General features: G+C 39.8%; 1 pseudogene; it reads left to right on the top strand.

The window, feature by feature from the left end:
- Positions 1-2,409: 2,409 nt before the first annotated feature.
- Positions 2,410-3,356, top strand: LOC125175342 (olfactory receptor 5H2-like; annotated as a pseudogene).
- The last annotated feature ends 4,617 nt before the right edge of the window (positions 3,357-7,973 follow it).

Below are 7,973 nucleotides of genomic sequence, written 5' to 3'. Positions count from 1 at the left end.
GACTGCGAGACCATGACCTGAGCTGAAGTCGGACGCTTAACCGACCAAGCCACCCAGGCGCCCCACTAGTTATCTTTTAAAACAGAGTTATTTGAGGTCCATAGCTGACAAATGAGTTATATTTCCCTCTTTTTCATATGAAGAAGTCACTAAATGTACATCTAGTGGTTCTAACAGCCATAGTTTTTCAGAGTACAGAGCCAATAAGACATATCAGTCTATAAGTGAAATATGTATATGTGAAGACATTTCTTATAAAATGTTGGCTCGTGTGAATATGAAGGCTGGGAAGTCCCATGATCTGCTATCTATAAGGTTTGAGACCCAGGAAAGATGATGCTCTAGTTCTAAAGCATGAGAATAGAAGAGTTGATGAAAGGTATAAATTCCATCAACTGTAGTTTACATGAAGGTTGACAACTGTATTTGAGATTGGCTTCCAAAAGGAATCCAAACTTTGGCCTCAATAAAATCACATATGGTTGATTAGCTCAGAGAAGATCACACTAATTAAAGCAGTCAGCACATCAAAATTTATAGAGCAACTGAAGTTTGCATAAACCTGTTAGAAGTGTCACCTGTGGTAGAAACCTGTGGGTTTACAAGATGCCAAAAAATCCAGGTGAGTAATAGAAAACTGCTAGTGAATAACTTATATATTTACTTTTAATGATTATAATCTAGATAAGCAAAATAGCTGTGAGACTTAATTATTCACTTTAACAATGTTTTATTTCTCTCAACATATCTAAAATAACTTATAGGTATTGGTGAACTAAAATGTTAAATAATTTAAACTGCATTTAGAAATCACTTCATAACAGGGGCACCTGGATGGCTCAGCAGGTTGAGTGTCTGACTCTTGATTTTGGCTCAGGTCATGATTCCAGGGCTGTGTGATCAAGTCCCACATTGGGCTCCATGCTGAGCATGGAGCCTACCTAGGATTCTCTCTTTCTCCCCCTGCCCCTCACCTCTGCTCACGCACTCTCCCTTAAAAAAATCATTTCAGGGGCACCTGGGTGGCGCAGTCGGTTAAGCGTCCGACTTCAGCCAGGTCACGATCTCGCGGTCCGTGAGTTCGAGCCCCGCGTCAGGCTCTGGGCTGATGGCTCAGAGCCTGGAGCCTGTTTCCGATTCTGTGTCTCCCTCTCTCTCTGCCCCTCCCCCGTTCAGGCTCTGTCTCTCTCTGTCCCAAAAATAAATAAACGTTGAAAAAAAAAAAAAAAATTTAAAAAAAAAAAAAAAAATCATTTCAGGGACACCTGGGTGGCTCAATCAGTTAAGTGTCTGACTCTTGGTCATGATCTCACCATTCGTGTGTTTCAGCCAGACATCAGGTGCCTTACTGACAGTGCAGAGCCCACTTGAGATTCTCTCCTTCCTTCTCTGTATGTCCCTCCCTCAGTCTCTCTCTCTTTCTCAAAAAAGTAAATAATCTTAAAAAAATAATTTCATAACAATTCCTACATAAGAAATCTTCTGGTTACTCTGATTAAAACCTCCCTTATCTTTAATTGATCACACTTTCTGATAAAACTTTTAAAGTAAGTCACTTGCATATTACCTCTATCCTTTATCCAACTTCTGACAAGAATTTCATTGACTATTTATATACATGTAGGAGGAAATAGGCAGTAAGTGCTCCTTCATGCTCTTTCTAGTATTTATAGCTTAATAAGTACCCACACATAAACTGAATTTGAGTATCTTCAGTTGTTAGTGATTTGGGATTGCATGGAAGAAGTTCTTTCAAATAAATGTACATTTAATTGGGGCGCCTGGGTGGCGCAGTCGGTTAAGTGTCCGACTTCAGCCAGGTCACGAACTCGCGGTCCATGAGTTCGAGCCCCGCGTCAGGCTCTGGGCTGATGGCTCAGAGCCTGGAGCCTGTTTCCCATTCTGTGTCTCCCTCTCTCTCTGCCCCTCCCCCGTTCATGCTCTGTCTCTCTCTGTCCCAAAAATAAATAAATGTTGAAAAAAAAATTTTTTTAAAAGAGAGCCTTAGAGTGCTATTCCTTCCTCTTGTTTTCAGTGCATGTTTATCCCCTGATAAATAATATTCAAGATCTTTCATAAGCTATTTAATTAACTTTACTAACCTGGCCCTTCAAGCTTCTTTGCCTCTCAAGACATTCAAGACACAGAATTTCTGTTTCATACTGAATCCTGTACCATAAATTTAGCACATATGTATAATGTCTTCCATTTTCCAAAATCTGTTTATTGCTGCATTTTAATATTTAAATAATTGTACTATTTTCCTTAGCTCCAAAATAGATTCCACTAAATATCTAATAAAATTAAGAGGGGATTCTGATGTGCACAACTGTATCTCAAATCTCCTCCCCATATTTTCACATATAAATTCTTATTGACATTCAAAAAACTTACTCCATTTCATTTCAGGCAACACCCACTGAGGACATGGGAAAGGAAAATGCAACATTGCTGACAGAGTTAATTCTCACAGGACTCACATATGAACCACAGTGGCAAATCCCCCTATTCCTGGTGTTCTTGGTTATCTATCTTCTCACCATTATGGGGAACCTTGGTCTGATTGCCCTCATATGGAATGAACCTCAGCTTCACATACCCATGTACTTTTTCCTTGGAAGTTTGGCATTTGTGGATGCTTGGATATTATCCACAGTGACCCCCAAGATGCTGGTCCACTTCTTTGCCAAGAGCAAAATGACATCTCTTCCTGAATGCATGATACAGTTTTTTTCCTTGGCAATCAGTATAACCACGGAATGTTTTCTGCTGGCAACAATGGCTTATGATCGATATGTGGCCATATGCAAACCATTACTTTATCCAGTGATTATGTCCAATATACTATGAATCCGGCTGTTAGTTTTGTCATTTTCAGGTGGCCTTCTTCAAGCCATAATTCATAATGCTTTGTTATTCAGATTAACCTTCTGTGATTCCATCATAGTACATCACTTTTACTGTGACATTATACCATTGTTTAAGATTTCTTGTACTGACCCTTCTATTAATTTTCTGATGGTATTCATTTTTGCTGGGTCAATACAGATGTTCACCATTCTGATAGTTCTTGTCTCCTATACACTAGTACTGTTTACAATCTTAAAAAAGAAGTCACTACAAGGCATAAGAAAAGCCTTCTCCACCTGTGGATCCATCTCTTATCTGTCTCTTTGTACCATGGCTCTCTTATCTTAATGTATGTGCACCCTGTATCTGCACAATCAGATGATCAGGGTATGATGGTCTTTGTATTTTATACTATCATATTTCCTTTCTTAAATCCAATTATCTATAGCTTGAGAAATAAGAAAGTCATAGATTCACTGAGAAAAATGTTAAAGAGAAATACTTGAGGTCATAATAATATCTACTCTCCTTTCATTAAAATGACACAAAATTACAGATTAGATGTTATTAAGTGTTGATTAGCTATCAAAGTCTTTTGTAGGTATAATTGCATTAGCATTTTAATGACTAAGGTAGGCATACAATTTGCTTTCTTAAATATGTATGTCTATCATTCAAAAATAGAATTCTAACTAAGTGTTCATGTCATACTAAACTAAAGAGGAAAACAAATTATTTTACACGTTTTTATATTTTCAATGTGGCTTCATAAATTCATTAAGCCCTGTAACAGTTTAACACCTCTGAAAGGAATTTGAATATCATGTCTTTGACAGCCATTTCAGTCATGCAGCCTGAAGACTCACATCACATTTACTCCACAGTAGAGTCACAGTTGCGTATGAGTGAACAAAGCCCAAAACGTATGAGTCATCCAATTTCAGGACACCCATGCCCTTCCTCCCTCACCAGTGATTCTGTACACAGTCTACTGATACCACTGAGGTTCTCACGCTAAAACTACTCATATCTGTTATTTGTTACAGTCTTGTTTCTTTTCTTACATCCTGTTGATATTCTCTTACTTCCAAAACATTGCTGTCAGAGTATTCTTTATACACAGAAGTCTGATTAAATAATATCCTTCTTCAATAACTTCTAATGGATTGCCATTGCTACCAGATTATGTGTATATATGGCGGGCATGACTAGAACTTTCTATACACAGATGGACAGAGGGGAAGATGGCAGTTTAAGAGAATGCTGGACCACCTTGCTCTGCTGATCACTTACATTCCACCCACGTCTGCCTAAATAACCCAGAAAACTGCAAGAAGACTAGCAGAATGTACTCTCCAGAGCCAAGCGTAGACAAGAGGCCCATGGAAGAGGGTAGGAAGGGTGGAGAGGAGGTGCACACTACACGGACTGGTGGGAGGGAACCAGGGTGGTGGAGGGGCAGCCCGCTTGGCAAGGCAGAGCCCCTGAATCTGGCTTGCAAAAGCAGAGGGGCCAGATTGTGTGAGTTCTGACAGCCATCAGGACTTAATATCTGGAATATTAAAAGTCAACAGCTCTGCTTTCAGAGAGAGGGGAGGGTGAGAGGACACCGGGAGGGAGAGTTGCTGAGCCCCAGAAGACACAGCTCAGCTCAGCAGGGAAACAAAGGCCCTGGAAAGTACTATTCTCCCCCAGCCAAAATTCTAAAGGGAACCAGTTCTCCATCACCAAACTTGCTTGCACCGCAAAAGGCCCAGTGTTGTGCTTCTGTGGATCCATCCCTCCGATGGGCCTGCCTCCCTCCTGGTGCTGCACGGCCCCTCCCCCAGGGGACCACCAACTGCAAAACGAGCTAAGCCTGCCCCTCTGCCCCTGTGCAACTTGAGGATCCACCCCGGCTAATACACCCTTGGCAAGAGCCTATCGAAGCAGCACCACAAGCCTGGCAGTGTGCAAATAGCCCAGACTGGGGCCACACCACTCCAGAGTGAGTCCTGCCCCTGGAAGAGGGGAAGATAAGGTACACACCAGTCTGACTGTGGCCCCAGCAGTGGGCTGGGGACAGACACTGGGTCTGACTGCAGCCCCACCGCCCAACACAAGTTACTCCGGACAGCACAGGGGAAGTGCCCTGCAGTTTGGAGCCACTGAAGGGACTACCCAAAATGACAAAATGGAAGAACTCTCCTCAAAAAAAACTCCAGGAAGTAGAAACAGCTAATGAATTGATCAAAAACGATTTAAGCAATATAATGGAACAAGAATTTAGAATAATAGTCATAAAATTAATCCATGGGCTTGAGAAAAGCATAGAGGACAGCAGAGAATCTATTCCTACAGAGATCAAGAGACTAGGAACAGTCATGAGGAGCTAAAAAATGCTATAAATGAGGTGCAAAATAAAATGGAGGTGGCCATAGCACAGATTGAAGAGGCAGAAGAGAGAAGAGGTGAAGTAGAAGATAAAGTTATGGAAAAAGAGGAAGCTGAGAAAAAGAGAGATAAAAAAATCCAGGGGTATGAGGGGAAAATTAGACAACTAAGTGATGCAATCAAAGAGAACAATATCCGTATCATAGGAATTCCAGAAGAGGAAGAGAGAGAGAAAGTGGCTGAAGGTGCCCTTGAACAAATCATAGCTGAGAACTTCCCTGATCTGGGGAAGGAAAAAGGCATTGAAATCCAAGAGGCACAGAGAACTCCCTTCAGACATAACTTGAATCGATCTTCTGCATGATATACCATAGTGAAATGAGCAAAATACAAGGATAAAGAGAAAATTCTGAAAGCGGCTAGGGATAAACAGGCTCTAACTTACAAAGGGAGACCCATAAGACTAGTGGCAGACCTATCTACTGAAACTTGCCAGGCCAGAAAGGAATGGCAGGAAATCTTCAATGTGATGAACAGAAAAAATATGCAGCCAAGAATCCTTTATCCAGAAAGTCTGTTATTCAGAACAGGAGAGATAAAGGTTTTCCCAAACAAACAAAAACTGAAGGAATTCATCACCACTAAACCAGCCCTACAAGAGATCCTAAGGGGGATTCTGTGAGTGAAATGTTGCAAGGACATTATCAGAGACATCACTACAAGCATGAAACCTACAGACATAACAATGAATCTAAACTCATATCTTTCAATAATAACACCGAATATAAATGGACTAAATGCTCCAACCAAAAGACATAGGGTATCAGAATGATAAAAAAACAAGACCCATCTATTGCTGTCTATAAGAGAATCATTTTAGACCTGAGGACACGTTCAGATAGAAAGTCAGGGGATGGAGAACTATTTATCATGTGACTGGAAGTCAAAAGAAAGCTGGAGTAGCCATACTTATATCAGACAAACTAGACTTTAAATCAAAGGCTGTAACAAGAGATGAGGATGGGCATTATATAATAATTACAGTGTCAATACATCAGGAAGACCTAACAATTATAAATGTCTATGCACTGAATACCGGAGCCCCCAAATACAGAAAGCAATTAATCACAAACATAAGCAACCTTATTGATAAGAATGTGGTCATTGCAGGGGACTTTAATACTCCACTTACAGAAATGCACAGATCATCTAGACACAGTATCAATAAAGAAACAAGGGCCCTGAATGATACATTGGATCAGATGGACTTGACAGATATATTTAGAACTCCACATCCCAAAGCCACAGAATATACTTTCTTCTCAAGTGCACGTGGAACATTCTCTAAGATAGATCATATACTGGGCCACAAAACAGCCCTTCATAAGTATACAAGAATTGAAATCATACCATGCACACTTTCAGACCACAATGCTAGGAAACTTGAAATCAACCCACAGAGAAAAGTCTGGAAAACCTCCAAAAGCATGGAGGTTAAAGAACACACTACTAAAGAATGAATGGTCAACCAGGCAATTAGAGAAGAAATTAAAATATATATGGAAACAAATGAAAATGAAAATACAATCCAAATGCTTTGGGATGCAGCGAAGGCAGTCCTGAGAGGAAAATTCATTGCAATCCAGGCTTATCTCAAGAAACAAGAAAAATCCCAAATACAAAATCTAACAGCACACCTAAAGGAAATAGAAGCAGAACAGCAAAGACACCTCAAACCCAGCAGAAGAAGAGAAATAATAAAGATCAGAGCAGAAATAAACAATATAGCATCTAAAAAAACTGTAGAGCAGATCAATGAAACCAAGAGTTGGTTTTTTGAAAAAATAAACAAAATTGATAAACCTCTAGCCAGGCTTCTCAAAAAGAAAAGGGAGAGGACCCAAATAGGTAAAATCATGAGTGAAATTGAAATTATTACAACCAATCCCTCAGAAATATAATTATCAGGAAATACTATAAAAAATTATATGCCAACAAATTGGACAACCTGAAGAAATGGACAAATTCCTAAGCACCCACACACTTCCAAAACTGAAACAGAAAGAAATAGAAAACTTGAACAGACCCATAACCAGTGAAGAAATTGAATCAGTTATCAAAAATCTCCCCACAAGTAAGAGTCCAGGACTAGATGGCTTCCCTGGGGAATTCTACCAGACATTTACAGCAGAGATAATACCTAGCCTTCTCAAGCTGTTCCAAAAAAATAGAAAGGGAAGGAAAACTTCCAGACTCATTCTATGAAGCCAGCATTACTTTGATTCCTAAACCAGACAGAGACCCAGAAAAAAAAAAAAGAGAGAGAGAGAGAGAGAGAGAGAGAGAGAGAACTACAGGCCAATATCCCTGATGAATATGGATGTAAAAATTCTCAATAAGAGACTAGCAAAGTGAATTCAACAGCATATAAAAGGAATTATTCACCATGATCCAGTGGGATTCATTTCTGGGATGCAGGGTTGGTTCTACATTCACAAATCAATGTGATACATCACAATAAAATAAAACAAAAGAAAAAGCATTTGACAAAATTCAACATCCTTCCTTAATAAAAACCCTCAAGGAAGTCACGATAGAAGGAACATACTTAAACATCACAAAAGCCATTTATGAAAAGCCCACAGCTAATATCATCCTCAATGGGGAAAAACTGAGAGCTTTCCCTCTGAGATCAGGAACATGACAGGGATGTCCACTCTCACCGCTGTTGTTTAACATAGTCTTTGAAG

Source organism: Prionailurus viverrinus, chromosome C2 (genome assembly GCF_022837055.1).
Source record: "Prionailurus viverrinus isolate Anna chromosome C2, UM_Priviv_1.0, whole genome shotgun sequence".
In the NCBI taxonomy this organism is placed as follows: Eukaryota; Metazoa; Chordata; class Mammalia; order Carnivora; family Felidae; genus Prionailurus; species Prionailurus viverrinus.
This window is presented reverse-complemented; position numbering and strand designations above follow the sequence as displayed.